Source organism: Lynx rufus, unplaced genomic scaffold (genome assembly GCF_022079265.1).
Source record: "Lynx rufus isolate CCGP_SWC_20201006 ecotype Redwood Valley unplaced genomic scaffold, mLynRuf1.p SCAF_12, whole genome shotgun sequence".
NCBI lineage: Eukaryota > Metazoa > Chordata > Mammalia > Carnivora > Felidae > Lynx > Lynx rufus.
The window spans coordinates 12155008-12178194 of record NW_025814826.1 but is presented as its reverse complement, the minus strand read 5'-3'; positions in this window follow the sequence as shown (position 1 = coordinate 12178194).

The following is a 23187-nucleotide window of genomic DNA, read 5'->3' as shown; positions in this document are numbered from 1 at the left end:
GTTCGTGGGTTCGAGCCCCGTGTCGGGCTCTGTGCTGACAGCTCAGAGCCTGGAGCCTGCTTTGCATTCTGTGTCTCCCTCTCTCTGCCCCTCCCCTGCTTGTGATCTGTCTCTCTCTCTCAAAAAATAAAATAAACATTAAAAAAATGTTTAATAAAACAACATTAATATGATGACAGAAAATATAAAATCCATTTATTTTGTCTGCTTGTTTTTTTGAGAGAGAGAGAAAGAAAGCACAAGCTGGGGAGGGGCGTAGGGAGAGAGAGAGAATCTTAAGCAAGCTCGTCATCCAGCATGGAGCCCGATATAAGGCTTGGACGGCCCTGAGATCATGACCTGAGCTTGGATGTTCAACTGTTCGTCCGGCGGAGCCGCCCAGGAGCCCCTCAAATCCATGTAGATCAGCATCACGGTTGGTGCATTCGTGGACGATGGTTGGCTTATTTGGGGAGGGGGTGAGTTAAGAATCCGATGACAGGATTATTAAAATATCAAAGGTCCATATTCAAATGTGTTCTTGGTTGTCAGAATGCTGACAGATGCTAAATTGCTGAGAGATGTTGAGCTTGTGGGATACTCAAGAAGAGAATGCTGAGGATTTTCCATGTCACTGCTTTAAAACTTTTCATTCTTCACCCTATTTCACCTCGCCACACGGGAGAGAACCTGTGTGGTACAGCAGAACTGGAAAGAAGCCCTGATCTTTCCAGAACCACTAAGTAGTTTATTATTCATGGTTCACATCGTCCCCAAGAGACAGAAAAAGCTGTCCTATATCTCAGATGAAATATTATCAGTGCTGGAACAGAATCAGGGAATGTGGTTCTCACAATGTTATACTTCATATGAAAAGTATAGAAATAGAAATAGAAAAATAAAACCCTGAACAAATGTTATCATCTAAAAATAAAATTTCCTATACCCACCCTCCCTCCTCGTCCTCCAAAAAATATATAACACAATTAAAATATAACCAAACAATATTATACATGAGAAGGATTGCAATATTATGCATGCCTCGTGGGTAAGATTAGCTCTAGATAATTTTGCAGAAAAGAGGAACGTTAATATGAAATCATTCTGATAGTATTAGGTTTTTCAAAAGCATACAAAATCTAGGTCGTGCGTATGCTCATATGTGTGAAAAATGCGTTCCATTTACTTAGGAATCTTTCACTCTCATATACTGCATGGTAAGGGGTATAATGGCAGTGATGGTGGAAGTGACATTTTGAACAGCTATGGCAAGTTTATTCACACGCCGATTCTTATTTTCTTTTTCTTTTTTTCTTTACACACTGATTCTATTTGGTCACAATCCAAATGCAGAAGGATTCCACCCAAACGTGGGGGGAGAGGGGGAAATGTATGGCCATTCAAAGTGAACCAAAGTACATTTTTTGAAAAGGATACTAACGGCACAAAGGCCTTTTCTATCTGGATTTGGAAAAGCAGAATAAAAATGAAACTCATTAGAGAGTATTTGTGGGAAATGTAGATGTTAAAAACCTGACTTAATTGACTGAAAAAAAACACAAAGAAAAACTGCTAAAGAGAATATGACTGGAGTGAGGGTTTATTTTAATTAAGAAAGAGATCACAGTCCTAATGGTTTTGAAGGAAACTATGTAATTCTCTGCACTTGAGCAGGACTAATATGGACAACTGCCAACATTTGTGCCTTTCTGCAAATGGGTATTTTTAAAAGCACTTCACCACACTGCTTATAAAGCTCAACCGAATCCATCACAGTTCAGTTGTATTTTCCTTTGTTGCCATAGAAGCTGATCACAGAGTCCTCAAATCACTAGTTAAAGGTCAATTTGATATGAGTGCTAAAATTATCTGGGCTGACCATATTGTGGCCCAATTATTTTGGTAATTGGAATTGGTGAATTATGTGTTGATATAAACAACCATGCTACAATTACCCTGGAAATGGTTGATCTCAGGAGCTGTGTAGATGGGCACATTCACACCCTGCAAACACACTAGAGCATCAGAAACATGACTGAGGTGCGGTTTATCAACCCCAAGGTTCTGACTGATGTTAGCTGCCTTTTGCTCTAGATTTCCAACTTCCGGGAGGAGAATCAATTAGATATATTTCCTAAAAAGTCTTCTGATGAAAGATAGTTCTTTTCCATGGAACTAATTCCCTGCTTATAAAACTGACTTTAAAAATGCCTTAGGGCTGGGGTGCCTGAATGGCTCAATCAGTTAAGCGCCCAACTTCGGCTCAGGTCATGATCTCCCAGTTCATGAGTTTGAGCCTGGCTTTGGGCTCTGCACGGCCAGTGCACAGACTGCTGGGGATTCTCTCACTCCTTCTGTCTCTGCCCTGTCTCACTTGTGCTCTCTCTCTCAAAAATAAATAAATAAACTTTTTTTTAATTTATTTTTTTATTTTTTATTTTTTTTAACGTTTATTTATTTTTGAGACAGGGAGAGACAGCATGAACGGGGGAGGGTCAGAGAGAGAGGGAGACACAGAATCGGAAGCAGGCTCCAGGCTCTGAGCCATCAGCCCAGAGCCCGACGCGGGGCTCGAACTCACGGACCGCGAGATCGTGACCTGGCTGAAGTCGGACGCTTAACCGACTGCGCCACCCAGGCGCCCCTAAATAAATAAACTTTAAAAAAAATGCCTTAGGGCTGAATGTAATACTGTTCCCTGTTTTTCTGTCTTTTCCCATTATGGAAAGAATGGATTATTTTAAAGGTACATCAAAATGCTCCATATATATATATATATATATATATATATATACCACCACCACTGGGCATATGGGAGAGAAAACACACACAAAAGTATTCACTGCTACTCACAATATCCCTGAGGCCAGCTGGGCCAGCATAGCAAAGTCATAGCCATCTGAAAAAGGCCAAGTATAACCAAGAAATAAAAGGTAACATACTAGCAGCTCTTCTTTTTTTTTTTTTTTTCTTTTTTTTTTTTTTTGGCCCAAAAGGATTTTTAGGCAAGAGCTCAATGAATTCTTCTCCCACTGCTATATAATTTTGTTGTCCATGATAAACTAAGGGCACAGGGTGAACCTGTTCTATGCTCTTTGTTATATTATACTCACGCAGAGAAGCCATCAGAGTTGAAAGTGACATCCTACCATTGCTCCAGAAGTCATAGTAAAAAGTGAACCTTGGAATTTGTGATAAAGAAAGAGCGTATCTTCAGAGGAGTGAAATCTAATAGCATCTTCCTTCTATAGGACAGGCAGTCAATCAAACAGTATCTAAACCCAGTATGGAGAGAGGGTAGAGAGACACTCTAAACTCACTCACTGTGATTGAATTCCATCGCCTATCCAACTTTGTTAGATGGGCTCTTGAGGAAAGAATGAGTTAAGCCTCAAGACTGGGAAATTATACTCAAAAAAAGTATAATTTTTTTGCTGTGTATATACATATACATAACAAAAGTATATATACTTTCACCTTCTGTTTTATCTTACCACTGTGAATGTGTAGGTTAGATAAAATTAAACATATAAATTGGATAAGTCAGCTATCTTTTATTCTCCCTTAATTATGCTATGCTTAATCAATATGAAAGAGGATCGGGAAATTTCTCTTCAGTGGTGAATAACTACAAAATTAAACAGAGTGAGAGGTGGCTGTCTAATCTGGTATAATAACCCTCCTAAGAATTGCCTTATTACAGAGTGGCTCTGTTATTGTTCTCAGGGAAATGTCTGAAACGGTGAACAATTTAGGAGGGGAGAGGAGCACAATAACAGGAGAAGCCTTCTTCCTGAGGTTGTTCCATTGCTGTGTAAGAGGAGGACAGTGACAAACATTTATTATCCCCAAGATATGAAAAGCCAATCTGGGTACTGACATCAACTCAATAATTAGCCAAAAGGTGAACATGCTCTGCTGTCCTGATTTCCAATTCTTGTTACTTACCACCTAGAGGGGGGGAAATTGGAAAAGATGAGGGGACAGAAAAAGTAGCAGAGATGGGTTTTCTACCATTCCTGAGCAGACAGGTTTAGTGAACAGAACGGGGTCTGACCCTACACCTTGCCCTGGCCAAGTCCAGGGGAAGCCTTGGCTGTTTGGCTCAGGGTGTGTCTAGCACAGGGGGAGAGTGTTTAAAATCAGAATCTAGGGGCGCCTGGGTGGCGCAGTCGGTTAAGCGTCCGACTTCAGCTAGGTCACGATCTCGCGGTCTGTGAGTTCGAGCCCCGCGTCAGGCTCTGGGCTGATGGCTCAGAGCCTGGAGCCTGTTTCCGATTCTGTGTCTCCTTCTCTCTCTGCCCCTCCCCCGTTCATGCTCTGTCTCTCTCTGTCCCAAAAATAAATAAACGTTAAAAAAAAAAAATAAAAAAAAAAAAAAAAATAAAATAAAATCAGAATCTACCCCTAGGAGGGAGAGTTAGTTCTAAAAAAGAAATTCGTCTGGAAGGAGGAATGTGGTACTTATCTCTCAGGAGGTCAAACGTTTAACAGGGTGTCTTTGTCTTGGCTCCTATCTGACGAGGTCAAAGATACGAAGATGTGAACGAGACATCTGTACCACAGAAAGAATGTTTTCCGTGCTCAAAAGGAGACAGCTCCAAAATGGAAGTGTATTTGCAGAAGCTGGCTGCTTATGGAAATCTAGGGCTAATGATCCAAAATAAGTGTTCGGAAACTAAACCAACCATTATCTTCTTTGGGAGCTAAGCAAAATCTCACCATGGACAAGTAGCCTCTACAGTGGCATGCTTCTTCCTACACTGCATGATTCACAAAGAAAGTGACTCCTCTGGACTGTATCACTGACGCTTCCTTGCACTCCAATGGATTCCATCAATCGGTGGCATCAGCAGGAGATCAGAGGACAAGAGAAAAGAGAGGCTGGGACATTTCTCCCCCTCCTCTCTCTCTGTTTTGGTGCTCTAGGCTGGCAGGGTCATTACCTTTGTAACTACATCTCTTGCCAGACCACTCCTCCTCCACCACTCCAGCCTTTATAGCTCTGGTTAAACTATTTCCTCCCTCTGCCCCTCCAGGCCTAGGAGTGTGTTCAGTTCGGCTTCCCTAACCATGCTGACACCTTCGTGAATGATTAAATTATGTTCAGTGAAGTCCATTTGCTTCTGCTGTGAACCTGAGACAAAACGTTTCGTTTGCCACTTGCTTACTAACTTTCAAAGGTTCATATTCACCTTAGACCATGTTCTTATGTTCAGGGTTATATATTTATTCAACAAATAAATATTGATCATCTACTGTTTGTTGGATGCTTCCATAGGTTTGACATTTACAACATTTAACGAGACAGTCTGCCCTCAAAGAGCAGCTCATTCAGAATATACGTAAGTAGAGAGGTCATTAGAGATGGTGAGTGAATGGTATCTTAGGGCTACCTGTGAGCCAGGTATTTCTTCCTGGATATCCATTTGGATCTTCATGCCCAACATTCTTAAATCTGAACTCACCAGCCCCCTTGCCTTCTCCCCATCCTACTTTGCCTCTCTTTGTTGAGGACACCATTGAACCACTCATTGGAGTTAGAACCTTTTGGAGTTAGAATCATTCTAGATTCCTCCCACTCTCTTTTACTCATCAATGAGACACCCAGTCCTGGAAATTACAGCCTAAATGGCACTGAAAAAAGTCATATTCTCCCCACCCTCACTGCCCTTCCCAAGTCTAGATGTGCCCAGCATTCCTCTCCATCTCTAATCTTCTTCCACTGCACCCTCCAGTACCAGTCCCTGACAGCATCTAAACATGACCAAAATTCTATTCTAGTCACAGTGTTCTATGTGACCCCTTCACAGAGGAGATGAAAATGTATACTCCTCACCCTTGTGCACTGTTGATGGTAATATGAAATGGTGCAACCACCGGGAAAAACAACATGGCGATTACCTCAAAAAACTAAAAATAGAATTACCAAATGATCCAGCAATTCCGCTTCTGGGTATGTACCCAAAAGGATTGAAAGAAGGATCTTGAAAATGTATTCGTACACCCATGTTCATAGCAGCATTATTCGCAAGGGGACATGAAAGCACCCCAAGTGTTGATTGATGGATCAGTGGATAAGCAAAATGTTCTATATACACACAATGGAATATTACTCAGCCTTAAAAAGAAAGGAAATTCCTACACAGGCTACAACCTGGATGAAACTTGAGGACATTATGCTAAATGAAGTAAGCCAGTCACAAAAGGGACAAATACTTATGATTCCACTTACATGAAGCATTGAATGTAGTCTAAATCATTAGAGACTAAGAGTAGAACAGTGGTTGTCAGGGGTTGGAGGAAGGGAGAATGGGGATGGGGAGTTAGTGTTTGACGGGTACAGAGTTTCAGTTTTGCAAGATGAAAAGTTTTGGACATGGATAGTGGTGATGGTTGCACAACATTATGAATACCCTTAATACTCCTGAAGTATGCACTTAAAAATAGTTAAGATGGTAAATCGTGTGTTATATGCATGTTAATAAAAAAAAAAAGTTGTAGGGGTACCTGGGTGGCCCAGTCAATTGGGCATCTAACTTTGGCTCAGGTCATGATCTCATGATTCCTGAGTTTGAGTGCCACCCGCTTGGGATCCTCTCTCCCCACCTCTCTCTGACCCCTTCCCTGCTCTCTCTCTCTCTCAAAAATGAGTAAACATTTTTAAAAATTGTTAAAAAAAAAACAACTCTTTTGTATCCCTTGCAAGGTCTTTTGTGATCTGGCCCTTACATACCTATCCAGCCTCATTTCACCCCAGACCCCTGCCCAACTACTGTCTGACTTCCTGTAGCGCTAAAGTAATTGTGGTTCCCCAAACATAAGCCAAGCTTTCTCTTGTCTTGTACCCTGAGAGCATTCTATTTTCTTTCAAATCTTGCTCAGGGGTTGTCATCTCTATGAAGTCTTTCCTGTCTTCTACGAGCATTTGTAATCTCCCATTATTCCTAATACACAATTCCCATAGCACCGCTCTCATCATAACTGTTGAGTCACACACCCATTTCCTCCTCAAGCTAACTAATTCCTTACCTACGGGAGCTATGTCTTTCCTTCTGTGAATCTATGGCACAGGCATTCAGTAAATAATATTTGAGAAACCGATAAATGAGTGCATGCTTTATAATTTTCAAATCACATTGACAGCTGTTGTGTGATTTACTCCTCCCCAGAATGACAGTTATCATTGATTAATAAGAAGTTAACTGGAGCCAATTTGGCTTTTTGGATTTTTCTCCCCCAACTTTATTGAGGAATACTCGACAAAGCTGTACAACACGATGATTTGATATATGTATACATTGTGGAATGATTACCAAGACCAAGATAATTAACACATCCATCACTTCACATAGGTCATTGTTGGGGGTGGTGGGCAAAGGGGAGGACACTTAGTATCTGCCCTCAGCAACTTTCTAGTATATAATGCCATGTTATTAATGATAGTCATCAAGCTGTACATTACATTCTCAGAATTTATTTTTATGACTGAAAATGTATAACCTTTGACCTACATCTCCAGCTACATCCCTCCCCCCCATCCCCTAGCAATCACCATTCCATTCCCTGTTTCTATAAAACTGGCTTTTTTTTTTAATTCCACGTATAAGTGATACCATCCAATATTTGTCTTTCTTTGTCTGACTTATTTCAGTTCAGCATAATGCCCTCAAGTTCCATCCATGTTGCTGGATGCTGTTAAGAAAGAAGGAGATTTTCTTTCTTTCTTAAGGCTAAATAATACTCCATTGTGTGCATGTGTATATCACATTTTTTAAATCTATTCATCCATCAAAGGGCATTTAGGTTGTTTCTATATCTTGGATGTTGTGAATAATGCTTCAATGAGGGTGCAGATATCACTTCAAGATACTGATCTCCTTTCCTTCAGGTATATACCTCAGATTGGGATTGTCGGATCACATGGTAATTACATCTTTAATTTTTTGAGGAACTACCATACTGTTTTCCATGATGGCTATACCAATTTACCTTCCCACCAACACTTTCCCCACTCTCTTGCCAACATTTTCTATGCCTTGTCTTTTTGACAAAATAGCCATCCTAAGCCATAAGGTGATATCTCATTGTGATGTGATTTGATATGTATTTCTCTGATGATTAGTGGTGTTCAGCACTTTTTCATGTACCTTTGGTCATTTGTATGCCTTCTTTGGAAAAATGTTTATTCAGGTCCTTTACTCATTTTTAAAATGAATTAGTTTACTTTTTTGCTACAAAGATTTGTGGGAGTTCTTTATATATTTTAGATATTAACCCCTTATCGGATATATGGTTTGCAAACCTTTTTCCCCATTCAGTAGGTTGTCTTTTCAATTTATTGATTGTTACCTTTGCTGTGCAGAAGCTCTATAGTTTGATGTAGCTGCTTGGTTATTTTAACTTTTTTGCCTGTGTTTTTGATACATTATCCAGGAAATAACTGCCAAATCCAATGTTAAAGAGATTTTTCCCTATTTTTTCTTCAAGGAGTTTCATGGTTTTAGGTCTTACATTTGCCATTAATCCACTTAAAGTTAAGCTATGAGATAGGGATCTTGTTTATTCCTGGTTATCCACTTTTACCAACACCCCTTATTGAAGAGACTATCCTTTCTCCATTGTGTATTCTTGAGGTCCTTCTTAAAAATTAGTTGACTATATATACATAGGTATATTTCTGGGCTCTCTAATGTGTTCCACTGGTCTATGCACCTGTTTTTTGTACAGTACCATACCGTTTTGATTATTACAGCTTTGCGATATAGTCTGAAACCAGAAGTGTGATACCTCTGGCTTTGTTCTTTTTCTGAAGACTGCTTTGGTTACTCAGGGTCTTTTGTGGTTCCATACAAATTTTAGGATTGTTTGTTCTATTTCTGTGAAAAATGCCATTGGAATTTTGATAGGAATTGCAATGAATCACTTTGGGTAATACGAGCATTTTCGCAATATTACCTTCTCCAATCAAGAACACAGGACATCTTTCCATGTATTTGTGTCTCCTTCAATTTCTTTCACTGGTGTCTTATAGTGTACAGGTATTTCACCTCCTTGGTTGAATTTTTTCCAAAGTATTTTATTGTTTTTGATGCCATTATAAACAGGATTACTTTCTCTCCGTTTCAGATAGTTTCTTATTAGTGTATAGAAATGTAACTGATTTTGGTGTGTTGATTTTGTATCCTGCAATTTTACTGAATTCATTTGGAACCAATTTGCGAGTAAGGTTAGCATAGTAAGTATAATTTTGTGTCAAAGAACACAGATATGGAGACTCCACAACTCTGGAGCCCCCTATCTAATTTTATGATCTCAGTCAAGTTACTAAATCCTTGAATTCATAGATTATTCATATATAAAATAACAGTAATAATGATAGTAACCATCACAGAAGCTATTGTGAAAATTTAATGAGAAAATGCATGTTTAGTACAGCGTCTGAACTAGGGTGAGTCTCAATATATGCTAGCTATTATTTCACAATCCACCACACGAAAAACGTTGCCCGTAGCAAAGGTCAGAAGACACGGAGACATGCAGTTAATTTATGCACCCGTAATGATATTGCTTTGACTTCTCATATTTTCATATATATGTGACTATTAGAGTGTCAGCAGTATTCCTAACCTGCCTTGAGCAAGAGTCTTACTTTATTCATCATTCATGAATCTGATACATGGAAAGGGAGGGAAAAAAAGAAGAAATGGCAGAAGTAGAAAAGCTGATAGCATAGAGGACAAGGGGAAAGTCAACTGCCAGTCTTCCTAATCTGCCTTTTAGTAGAAAAGGCTCAGTCAAGACATCTTTCCACAATTCCTACTGTCAGAATAGGTAAGTGTGGTTAGTTGGCAAAGCACCAGATTGGTCTGCTGAATTCAGACTGTGCAGGCCTGTGTATTCTTTTTTCACACAGCTCACATCTTTTTCCTATTGTCAACATTTATTATAGCTATTGTGGGGAAAACACTTACTACCTCTTTGTTGAAGAAGCAAAGCAAAGTATGAAAAATTGAGCCATGTTTCCCATGAAAATCTGCGTTAGGATAGCATGCAATTAGAAACTTCATTGCCACAACTTTTGTACATCCTCATCAAACCTATATTGAGAATTTGTTTGAACTTTTAGAGCAAGTTTTCATTTTTCTTTGTCAATAGAAGCGTTTCCATCACACTTACGGAGCCACATAATGATCTCTAGGTAGTGGAGGAAGTGATGGTGCCACTTGACATACTTCTCATTTAGCTCATGGGTTCCCATTATATATGCTCTTCAAAGGAGACAAGATTCAAAGGTTCGAAGGGTGATTAACGGGCCATAGAGTTTTTCACCTTTGTGTCAGCAGATCCAGCATTTCCATTAGGAAAGCCTGACCGTATGACAATTTTTCCGTAATGCAAAAGTGTATTTCCAGTAGAGTTCCCTGTAGAATAGCCCATTCTCCAAATGGCCACTTAGAGGAAAAGGCACTAGATCAGGGGTTATAAGACCTGAATTCTAGTCCCAACGATCACTAACTTTTATTTCCATCTCACTGAACTTCCCAGGAGCCTCAATTTCCTCATCTGTCAAGAGAACACATAATAAAAGTCCTATAAATGTCACAGGAGCCCTTTTAAAAGCCCTTTAAAAGTTCTGTAGAAAGTATTAATTGCAATACAAATCATAATCCTGTAATCCCAGAGCAACATGATTCTGATATGTTCTACCGGTACCTGAGATCTTTGAGCTCCAGAGCTCTGTCTCACATGTCCTATTAGCCAGGGTTCCTAAATGCAGACATGGAACCCACTTCAGCTAGCTCATACAAACAGAATCGAATAAAGAATACAAATGACATAACATTTAGGGGAGGGCTGAAGAAACAGAGTCCAGCTAAGCTTCCGGGAATAATTCCCACTACAACACCATTGTTGTGAGCCTCCAAGATGACTACTGTCTCTCCCACATGCTGGGAGATGCTGGAGTGGCCAGACCTGTGCACACATCACCTCTGCCACATTCACACCTGTAGCACGAATGCCTCGTGTTCTGCTTCTCTCCCCGCCAGGATGCCTTTTTAAGTCAAAGTCTTGAGTGATCGTATGTAGTTGTTGGAAAGAAATCATAACCTTCTCAAGTGAGTCTGGAAAGTGTAGTTTTGAGCATTCTAGAAGGGAGTTGGGATGGGTATTAGCACAAATGAGAGTCAGATTCTACCATGTTTGCCTTGAAAAAATAATTGGCACATCAGTAAACATTCTTGGCTGAATTTAATACAATTTTTTAATTGCTTGGGGGCACTTGGGTGACTCAGTTGATTAAGCACCCAATTCTTTTTTTTTAATATAATTTATTGTCAGATGGGTTTCCACACAACACCCAGTGCTCATCCCAACAGATGCCCTCCTCAATGCCCATCACCCACTGTCCCCTCTCCCCCACCCCCCATCAACCCTCAGTTTGTTCTCAGTATTTAAGAGTCTCTTATGGTTGGCCTCCCTCCTTCTCTGTAACTTTTTTTCCGCTTCTCCTCCCCCATGGTCTTCTGTTAAATTTCTCAGGACCCACATGAGTGAAAACATATGGTATCTGTCTTTCTCTGCCTGACTTATTTCACTTAGCATAATACCCTCCAGATCTATCCACGTTGCTGCAAGTAGCCAGATTTCATTCTTTCTCATTAAGCACCCAATTCTTGATCTCCGCTCAGGTCATGATCTCACAGTTTGTGAGATCGAGCCCCTCATGGGGCTCTGCACTGACACTGTGGAGCCTGCTTGAGATTCTCTCTCTCTCCTCTTTCTCTGTCCTTCCCCTGCTCGTGCACATGCTCTCTCTACCTCTCTATCTCTCTCAAAATAAATAAACTTTTAAAAAATAATAAAATAAATAATTGCTTGTAAAAGCAATCAGGCAATAAATAGTAATTGGATACTTACTATGTGCGAAAGATAGTCTACCCAAGTGGGAAAATCTGAATTAACACAACCATCCAGTACAGAACTGCCTACGCTTTCTCAAGTACTCCATGTCGCTTTGTGCTTCTAAGATTTTGCAGAAGCCCTTCCATCTGCCTCGGGTGGCCTTCTCTTACTCTTCTGCCTCCAGCTAACTCCCAGGGATGAATATCCTTGGTCCTTTAAGACATTACTCAAGCTTCACTTTTTATTCGATACTTTTAACTCCATGTGATGGAATAACTGTAAGTGGCTTCAATAATAAGGATGCGGTATCTCATATAACAAAAAGAAAAAAATGATAAAGATAGAAGAATCCAGACTTGTAATTCAGCAACACTATGCTATCCACAAAGACCCAACTTTCCTATCTCTGTTCTTCTCTCCTTAGCCTGTAGGAGCTCACTCTCAGGCTGTTCTTTCATCACAACATGGATGTCACCCCTCGGACATTACATTGTCACATAATTGTGATCAAAGCCAGGAGAGAAGTTTCTCCTGGGGCATGTCTCCTCCTATCAAGAGAAAAGCCTGTTTCGAGTCCCATCTGCAGAAGTACCTTTGTGCCTCCCTTTTTCCAGGGTTGTGTCACATGCTCTCACCTAAACCCACATTGAAAGTAAGCATAGAAGCATGATATTTGACAATGATTGACGTAGGCTCGTGAGCATTCACTTCCTGGGCCCACCAGGGAGAGAGAGAGCAAATAAGCATCACGAAATCAGGACTCTTCCAGCAAGGAAGAAGGAGAGGGGAGCAGGCAACCCATTGCATCAGCTACACCTTCTCAACAACAACCATTACATCCTCTGGAGCTGTGTGAGTTGGCTCCACTTCAGGGCTCTCATCGAAACCCACAATTAGTGTAATTGTAGCACTTATCACATTATCAACTCACTTATCAGTTCTGCCTCCCTGTGAGCTCCTCTAAGGCAGAGGCTCTTTATTATTCATCGGTATCTCTAGAGTTAGCTCAGTGTCTGGCACATAGACTGTATCCAGTAAATGTCAGTTGAACTCAAATAAGTTGAATTACATAGGTCATAAAATTCTATCCCTGTGAATGGATATTAGCCATTCAGAGAGTTATTATTTTATCATGTAGCTAGATCACACTTACATGGTCTAAAATGTTTTTTGCACAATTAAATCTAGCTATTTCAAAATGCCAGTGAAGCAACTGGTAAAATGGACATAAATAAACAAACCGAGAATGATTTTGCTTATCCTGATCCTGTTAAGTAGCTAATCTTTGCAGTGAATCATTTCGTTTTTAGTTCTTTCAGTTATAGCATGTCTACATACGCAAAAACATTAGTTTCGTGGCCTGACTAAATTAAAACAATTTTAGATTAAGTTCAGAAACATGTGAACAGTCACACTAAATTTATGTGCTAATATGTGGAACATGAAAGTAGAACATTTTATGATCATTTATTCAACACATTTGGGACTCACACTTAGAGCTAAAATGTAGGAGCAGGGACCAGACTTACTCTCTACCAGAAACAGCCAATAAAGAAATATATGTGTGAAATAATGGCTCATAAGACATTAGCATCCTCGAGGAAAAAAAAAAAAAATTAGGTCATCCTACCATTGTCCCAGGATACTCCTTGAGAGAGTTTCCAGGCAGTAGTGCTCCCTGGGAGGATCTGGGTAGGACTCAGAGAACTTGCTGGATTGAGGGGATAAAGCTGAAGGTCTGGGGAGACTGAGGCAGCCAGTGTTCACAGAACAATACTGGAGAAGAGAAGGCTGCACAAAGAGCGATCTAAAGAGGGTCCCACTTACATATTCAGCTGAGCTCAGATCAGAACATGCAAAAAAGGAAACTATCAGGGGCTGGGGAAAGAACCATCCAAAAGATCAGAGGTATGGTGTCCAGCATTTATAGTAGGCCAAGAATAGTGCCTGTTCCCACCAGTCAGACAGGAAAACTTTGTAATTCATGGGACTTGGAGTAAAGTACCCAGAAGAGTCTTGCCTGAGTAGTGGGGAAAATTATCACTAGACTGGGCATAGCTCTAATCCCACCTGACACATTAAATTCAAGACTGGAAAGGATCAAAGTGTCTCCATGTAACTGAATTGTGTCCCAGAAACAAACAAACAAGCAAACATATCAAGAACATTTGTAAGAACTGAAGAAAACCAGAACCGAAGAAAGTAAAATTTGAATGTCATCCATCTAATCAAAAATTACCTACAAATTCAATGCAATCCCTATCAAAATTCCAATGACATTTTCTTTTCACAGAAATAGAACAAACAATCCTAAAATTTGTATGGAACCATGAAAGACCGCAAACAGCCAAAGCAATCTTGAGAAAAAGAATAAAACTGGAGGCATCACACTCTGATTTCAAACTATATTACAAAGCTACAATAATTAAAACTGGTATTGTTTTCATTATACTGTTACTGCCATAAAAGACACTTAGATCAATGGGATCGAATAAAGAGACCAGAAATAACTCCAGGCCTATATGTTCAGTTAATTTACAACAAAGGAGCCAATATACAATGGAGGAGGGAGAATCTTTTCCATAAGCAGTGTTGGAGAAACTAGACAGCTACATGCAAAAGAATGAAACTGAACCCCTATCTTACATCATACACAAAAATCAACTCAAGGGGCACCTGTGTGACTCAGTCGATTAAGTGCCAGACTCTGGAATTTGGCTCAGGTCTTATCGTTCATGAGATCAAGCCTCATGTCAGGCTGTACGCTGACAGCAAGATGTCTGCTTGGGACTAAATCTCTCTCTCTCTCTCTCTCTCTCTCTCTCAAATAAATAAACTTTTAAAAAAATAAACAAAAATCAACTCAAAATATATTAAAGACTTGGACATAAGATCTGAAACCATAGAACTCCTGGAAGAAAACATAGAGGGTAATCTCCTAGACACTGGTCCTGGCAATGATTTTTTTGGACTTGACATTAAAAGCAAAGCCACCAAAAATAAAAATAAGCAAATAAGCAAATGGGACTATCTCAAACTAAAAAGCTTCTGGACAGCAAAAACAAAACAAAACAAAACAAAACAAAACAAAACAAAACAAAAAACACACGCACACAAAAAACCCAAAAACAAAACAAAAAACAGCGACAAAATGAAAAGACAACCTACAGGATAGGAGAAACTATTTGCAAGTCATATACATGATAAAAGATTAACATCAAAAATATATAACAAACTCATACAACTCAATTAAAAAAAAAAAGAATCCAATAGCAAAATGAGTAGAAGACTTGAATAAACATTTTCCAAAGAAGACTTACAAATGGCCAACAGCTACAGGAAGAGGCCCTCAATATCATTAGAGAGATGCAAATCAAAGCCACAATGAAGTATATCATCTCCACCTGTTATAATGGCTACTATCAAAAAGACAAAAAATCGCAAGCATGGGAGAAGATGGAGAAAAGGGAACTCGTATGCACTGCTAGTTGGAGTGTTAATTGGTGTAACAAGTATGGAAAATAATATGGAGTTACTGCCAAAAAACTTAATATAAAACTACCATGTGATCCGGTAATCCCACTTCTGGGTATGTATCTGAAGAAAATGAAAACACTGTCTCAAAAAGATATCTGCACCACTGTGTTCGCTGCAGCATTATTTACAATAGCCAAGATGTGGAAGCAACTTGAGTGTCCAATGGATGAACGGATAAATAAATATTATTCAGCTTTGAAAAAGGAGGAAATCCTGCCATTTACAATGCCATGGATGGACCTCAAAGGCATAATGCTAACTAAAAAAATAAGACAAATACTATATGATCTCACTTATATGTGGAATTAAAAAAAAGAAGAACTCATATTTGCTAGAGGTCAGGGAGTAGTGGATGGGTGAAGCTGGTCTAAAGGTACAAAACTAGAAAGACATAAGATAAATAACTTTTGTGGATATAATGTAAAGAATGGTGACTTCAGTTAATATACCGTGCTGCATATTTGAAAGATATAAGGCAAGGAACGGGGACCCTGGGTGACTCAGTCAGTTAAGCATCCGACTTCAACTCAGGTCATTATCTCGCGGTTTGTGAGTTTGAGCCCTGCGTCAAACTTTGTGTTGACAGCTTAGAGCCTGGATCCTGCTTTGAATTCTGTGTCTCCCTCTCTCTGTCCTCCCCCCACCCTCAAAAAATAAACATACATTAAAAAAAAAATGATAAAGATGATAAGAAAGTAGGGTACCTAGGTGGCTCAGTTGGTTGAGCACCGACTCTGGCTCAGGTTGTGATCTCACAGTTCATGGGTTCAAGCACCACATTGGGCTCTGCACTGACAGCACGGGAGCCTGCTTCAGATTCTCTGTCTCCCTCTCTCTCTACCCTTCCCCACTCGTGCTCTTTCAAAAAATAAACATTAAAAAAATTAAAAAGGAAAAAGAAAGAAAATGCTAAGATAAAATAGATTTTAAAAATTCTCATCAAAATAAATAAATAGTGTAGCTATGTGAGGTGATTAATGTTAACTAAACTTACTGTGGTCATCATTCTGCAATATATACATATATGAAATCATCACATTGTATAGTTTGCACTAATACAATGTTATAGGTCAGTAAAACTGGAGAAAACCAAAAGAAATGATGCAAACAAGAATTCTATAGAGCCAATGTTTTAGAATACTAAAAGAAAAAAAAACTGTAACTCTATAATTGTATTTCTTTCCATTTCATTTTCTCTCAAAGATGAAATAAAGACATTTCAGATATACGAAAGCTGAAATAATCATTACCAGCAGACTCACACTATAAAAAATATTAAAGGAAATCCTTTAGGCAGAACAAAAAGAATACCAGATGGAAATCTGGATCTACACAAAGGATTGATGAACATAGAAAATATATAAGATTTTTCCATTATTTAAATCTCTTTTTAAGAATAATTGACTGCTTAAACAAAAATATTAGCAATATAGTATGGAGTTTATGCCCATATGGAAAAGTAAAACATAAAGTAAAAGTAAAGTAAAAGAAAAATAAAATAGCACAAAAATTGGGAGGGAAGGGAGCAAAGTAGACTATTGTAAGGTTCTTATACTGTATGTAGGGTGACCAGCTGTCTCAGAGGAAGGGTTTCTTATGACACCAGACTTCCGGTGCTCAACTAAGTTCCAGGAAAACTGAGATCATTAGTCATCCTAACACATCAGGTGGCATAATATCACTTAAAGGTAGATGCCAATAGCCAAGCTGAACTTGGTCCGCCAGCTTCACGTCTTTGTGCCTTGTTATACTCATCTCTAGAATCAGGAACAATAATGCCTTCTTATTACTGTGACTGCAAGAATTTACTCATATGATGGATGTAAAGTACTCAGTACACACTAGGGACTGACAGACGTTAGCTATTATTATGATCTAGTTTCACTCTAGAAAAAAATCAAGGTTGTCTTGTGGAGAATGAATAAGAGAAAACGTGACTGTAACCACAGAGACAATTTAGTAGGCTCATAGAGAAAACAGACCAGAGGTGATGAGGGCCAGAACGAAGATGGGGCCATTGGTGTGGAAGTAAATGGAAGGACTCAAAAGAAAGTAGAATCCACAGTGTTCAGTGGTCCCCCCTTTCAATAAGTGTTCATTGTGCACCTACTATGTTCCAGGCACTATGCTAAGGCATGGAGGACACACATCCAAGTTAGGAGAATTTTGTCTGACTAAATCCAGCGTTTAGAGCTTTTTCCATGTTTCAATTTTCACCCCGAAATTCGAATACTTGTTATAAGCTCAGTCAACACATACCTCTTCTCCTCTGTGTATTTTTTGTTTTGTTTTTTTTTAAGTGGAGAGAAAGAAACAATACTTAGAGTCAAAATATGAAAACATTTTTTGACCCAGCCAGAAAAGATCCCTGTGAACCATCAAACCTTAGCAATTCCTCTCTTTTCTTATATAATAAAATTATTTTAGATTTTAGATATTCATAAAAGCATATGATTGCAGTATTTGATACTGCCTGTGAAGGCTTTTTTTTTTTTTTCCTATATTAAGAGAGACTGTCATTAAAGATGGGAGATTTTTGATTTATAGCTTTTAAACTGTATTTTGTTCGATTTTAGGAAATACATACTGTGATGTTTTCCTATTGTTCTAATATTTCAGAAAATCTGTGTGGGCTGCCTGAAATACAGATTTGGCTCACATGGCTCTTCTTGGCCGAATTAAGGTTAAAATTAATATCCCTCCTATATATAATATTGCTTTTTGGCATTTTGACGAATGGCTGATGATTCAAGAAACATAAAGATGAGATGAGTCCGAAGTTATAGAGAAAGATCAGTTTTTATGTGTGCGTGTTTCAGCCTCTGTGGATTTTCTTCATTTTTGCTCTTTTTAAAAGTCCAAAACATGCGTCTGCTTATTGTTAATACCTAGTAATACATCTATTTTTTGTTTCTCACGGTTAACATCTTAAAACTTAATAGACAACGAAAATGGTTTCATATTGTCAAATAATGCTGAAGGAGTGTGCACTTAAACCTTTTCAGTTCTGGAGGGAAGTAAGCATTATCTGAAGTATTGTGGACAAAACAGTGTTTTTCTGCAGCCAGAGGAAGGAAGCGGTAAGGAAAGCACAGTGTGTGGTGCTTTATTTTTAAAAGTACAACCTTAAGGCTTAAAACCATGCACAAGATACATTTCATTTTCTATCCAGTTTTTCTCCTTTTAAGTATGGTGACCTTAATTCATATATAGACGTGCTACACAGCCAAGCCCTTACAGAAAGGAAGGAAATAGATCAGGTCTTAGATTGAACAGAATGACAATTCATCTTACTCATGTTTAGTGAGTGTCCCTCTCTCAGTCATTGGGTTTTCTGTTGTAAGAAACAGAGATGAAAAAGCACAGTCCCTGCTCTCAGGTAGCTTTCTGTCCCCACCCCTGGAAACAGCACTGACCCACCTGCAGAGGCCATTGATAGGCAAACAGCACCCTGGAATCCTCACACAGAAGGGGAAACCCTGGCACAATTTAGTTTAAGAATTTAGATGAAAGGGGTGCCCTGGTGGCTCAGTCAGTTGAGCCTCTGACTCTTGATCTCAGCTCGGGTCATGATCTCATGGTTCATGAGATCAAGCCCTGCACTGGGTTCTCTGCTGACAGCGCAGAGCCTGCTGGGGATTCTCTTTCTCTCGCGCTGCCCTCTCCTGCTCGTGTTCTTTCTCTCTTTCTCAAAATAAATAAATGAACTTAAAAAAAAAAAAGATTTAAAAAAAGAATTTAGACGAAATTGCAAGCGTCTGTTGAGGTTAATCTAAAAAGAGACACCCTCGCAGTTTCCTTGATGACCATTTTTGGTACTCCGTGTAGCACCAACAGGTTTGCCTATGGTTTTATAATTCCAAATCCTGATACAATTAGAGCAAAACTACTTCACTCAGAGAATGCATAGGACAGTTTCCTTCTTTGTAGCCAGAGGTGATGTGAAGCTAGAAGTCAAGTCTACCTAATTTACTCCATTTTCAGCAAATGCACCCAAAAGGAATGGTAGCTTCTCCCAATTCTTCTGTGGACCAATTCTCTTCACTGGCCAAGAATCACTTCCCATTGCTTACAGATGAGGAGCCAGAGCAAAAACAAACAAGCAAACAAAACCAAAAAGCCCTTATTCTGCTGTAAGATCTAAGCAAAGATATTCCTCCATGAAGGAAAACAACATCTCTCCTTAAACTGCAGAACCCAGACCTAGTTAACTGCGTCCTCACTGCCAGCGCACAAAGGCTCTTCCCCTTCCTGGATCTGCTATTCAGGGCGTGAAACATGGCATATGGACTGAATATTTGTGTCCCTCCCCCCAAATTCATATGCTGAAATCCTAATCCCCAATGTGGTATTAAGAAGCAGGGTCTTTTGGAAGGAAATAGGTCATGAGGGTGGGAGCCCTCGTGAATGGGATTAGTGCCCTTGTAAGAAAAGACAGGGGACCCTGCTCCCCCTGCCCCTCTCTGCCCTGTGAGGACACCCTCATCTGCAGTCAGGAGGCATGTTGTTACCACACACTGGATCTGCCAGCATGTTGATCTCAGAGCCCCGGCCTCCAGAACCGTGAGAAATAAATGTTTGTTGTTTAAGCAACCCAGCCCAGGTCACCGGCCCGACACATCGGCAAAATATTCCCCGTTTCATTCCCCCCCCACCAAAGAATTTGGTTTAAAATCTTGCAGGGCATATGTATCTGTCGACCTTGATCTTCTAAAATCTTGGAACCCAAGTTATCTATTTCCCTCAGGTTCATCATTTGGAAGAAGCAAGAGACAAGAGGACGTGAAAAGCTCTACGTGTGTGTCCTTGAGAGTTTTAACACTTCTTTCTTTAATTCTGAAAACCGGCTTTAATTCTTTAGGACTTTTTAAACCATTTTTTTTTCCCCTACAGGATATATCCACAACTCTAAGCCAAAAAAGACCTTTAGAATTCACAGGGTCTAAGATTATGAAAACACATTAATGCATCAAACATCTATGGAGGATTAGCCTTCATTCTATGTTAGTTCAGTGCCATCAAGTGGACCAGTGGAAGAAGTGTCCTTCCTGGAGGATTTTATTACAATCTCACTTGCAGACACTTCAGCCCCCTCTTATGCCTGAAGGCATTTACTGAAAATGGAGTAAATTAAAGAAAATCTTGACTTTTAGTTTCACATTACATATGGTTACAATAAAAGAAATTGGCCCACATTTTCTGCAAAATTTGATAAAACAGATTGTCATTGTCAACAAATTTTGTTAAGAATCTTTCTGTCTGCAACACTTATGATAAAAAATATATGACTATCAAAGTTCAGAAAAGCCTAAATATTCAGGATTGTAAAAATTCAGCATTTAAGCACACTGCATTGCTTATTAAATATTTTTGTGACACCAGGAAATTGTGATTCGCCCCCCAAAATGGCTGAATGACTATCATATTCTTTCTTTTTTGCATAAATGTACAATTTAACAGATTATTATAAAGTAGTTAGGTAACAAATACCTAAGTTATAAAATGGAGACTTCTCAGGACCTCAGAAGAATCCTGGTTGCTCCTTCATTCCTGTTTATAATTTAGCTTCAAAGTGTCTTTAAATAAAATATTTTGGTTTTGCCTAAATAGAATCACAGAGTTCGTGGGGTATGCGTGTGTGTATCTAGGTGACTGGCTTTTTCCACTTAACCATCCTCTTGACCATAGATTTTTAAGATTCATCTACTTTGAAAGGTGTTTAATGAGTCCATTCTTGTTGCTATATTATATTCCATTGTATGAATTATTAATCCATTCTGCTGTAGGTGAATATCTGGGGGCCTCGTCGAGGATTTTATAAGTCATGCAGCTACGAATGTGTTCATCTGTGTTTTGGTGCCTCTTACATGCAGTTCTGAAGATGTATCTAGAGGATATAAACATAAGAGTAGCATTGCTCAGTCTTGGGGAATGCACATCTTCAATTTTACTAGGTTATGCCAGGAAGTTTTATTAAAGCAGTTGTATAAATGTACACTTCCACCAGCAGTATGAGAACTCCTGGTGGTCCAGACCCTGCCCAAAATTGTTATTATTAGTTCTCTTTTTCATTTCTTTTAAACAGTCTGCTGGGTAGTAATGCTATTACATTTTGGTTTAAGTTGGCATTTCCCTGATTATCAGTGTGGTCAAGAATATTTTTATATGCCTCATGGCCATTGCAATTTCTCCTTTTTAAACAGCTTGTTAAAGACTTTGACTATTTTTTGATGCATTGTCTTTTTCATATTGGTTTTTGGATTGCTTTATATAACCTGGATATGATCTTCGTCATTTATGTATGTTGTAAATATCTTCTACTTTGTCTCTTGCCTTCTCACCCTTTCTCAGGTGTCTTGATGAGTAAATGTTCGTAATTTATTATAACCTTTTTATTAATGATTTGTGTTTAATATTTTGTTTCCAAAATTCCACAGTAATGTATCATTATTGAATATGTTTGCCTCAAACCCTTGGTTAGGTGTGTTTCTGCATTGTAATTACTCTCTTTCTCACTGAGATGGCTAAATATGTTTGGGGGGGATAACTTGAGATAGGCAAATTCTGCTTCTACTCAAACTTTTGCCCCCCAATTTCTGCTCACAGAGATAGTATGGAAAAACCTTTCTCTATACCTCAGTTCTCCACAAGTCAAATGGGAATAATATTAGTATCTTCTTCAAGGGTTGTAACATTGGACATTGGACATTTGACTTTTGGGGTATGTCCAATATCTAGTCCATTGCTATTTGAAGATATCTTATTGTTTGTAGATCTGTATTTATCCCAGAGAATTATTTCTGCTAGTGTCTCCATTTTTTTCTTGTTGTGTTTTACCATATACACAATGTGGTGTAATTTATTTGGGTATCCATCTTCCCTGCTACGTATCTGTCTTCCATGAAATAAGGATCAGCTTTATGTCCCCAATGCTTAGGGACCCTTGGGTGGCTCAATTGGTTAAGCATCTGACTTCGGCTCAGGTCATGATCTCACAGTTCATGAGTCCAAGCCCCATGTCGGGCTCTGTGCTGACAGCTCAGAGCCTGCAGCCTGCTTTAGATTCTGTGTCTCCCTTTCTCTCTGCCCCTCCCCTGCTCTCTGTCTCTCTCTCTCTGTCTCTCTCTCTCAAAAATAAATAAACATTAAAAAAATTTGTATCCCCAACACTTAGAACAATCCTTGGTTTATAATTAATTATCTATCTATCTATCTATCTATCTATGTGAATGACTGAATGACAGAATGAAACAAATTCATAGATTCATTTCAGTGTTATCTATGCCAGTATCGTGAACAAATTTTGAGTTGAAAACCAACCTAACACATTTGACTACCAGTTTCAATAAAGTACTAATACATGTAGAAAAGAGTATTATACATGTAACAATTTAGACTATTAAACCACGGCACTTGCTTTCACTCCAGCAAAAGCGCGAACACAGACCCTTCCCTTCATCTCCCACAGCAGAGCTGAGACCAGACTGAAATATGTGGTCAGTTTTTACTAAAGTCCTGATGATAAGAGAAGGAAACTACAAGCCAGAGTGTAATTTTCTGTGACCCACTGGATGTGGCTGCTCTGGGAACCTGTAGGCAGAAGACCCCGGGTACTTTGGGTCCCCAAGATAATGGAGATGTGTCTCCTTGGTTAGAACACAACTTGCCACATTAAGGAAGAAGCCATTGTTTCTACGCCATGCAAGAATGACATCAATGACATAGAGGCTCCAGAGTCTACCCCAAACAAGCAAAAGTGATTTA